This window comes from Cyclopterus lumpus, chromosome 8, assembly GCF_009769545.1.
Source record: "Cyclopterus lumpus isolate fCycLum1 chromosome 8, fCycLum1.pri, whole genome shotgun sequence".
Taxonomy (NCBI): domain Eukaryota; kingdom Metazoa; phylum Chordata; class Actinopteri; order Perciformes; family Cyclopteridae; genus Cyclopterus; species Cyclopterus lumpus.
In genome coordinates this window covers 15,417,632-15,417,839 of record NC_046973.1, presented here as the reverse complement: position 1 = coordinate 15,417,839, position 208 = coordinate 15,417,632, and positions in this window count along the sequence as shown.

The following is a 208-nucleotide window of genomic DNA, read 5'->3' as shown; positions in this document are numbered from 1 at the left end:
GAGCACTATAAAGATGTTCTGTAACATATGATTGATTTAGTGTAATAAAGGGCATGTGACGCTTCGCCAGTGTGGAGGGGCGTGTGTCATGGGCGTAGCATTCCGAGGAGTGTCTGTGCTCCGCCAATCACAATTTAAACGTGAGGTCGGGGGATGGGGGGGGGGGGGGGGGCGTGGCCTCTCCTCCCACACTATTCCGTCCCAGCTG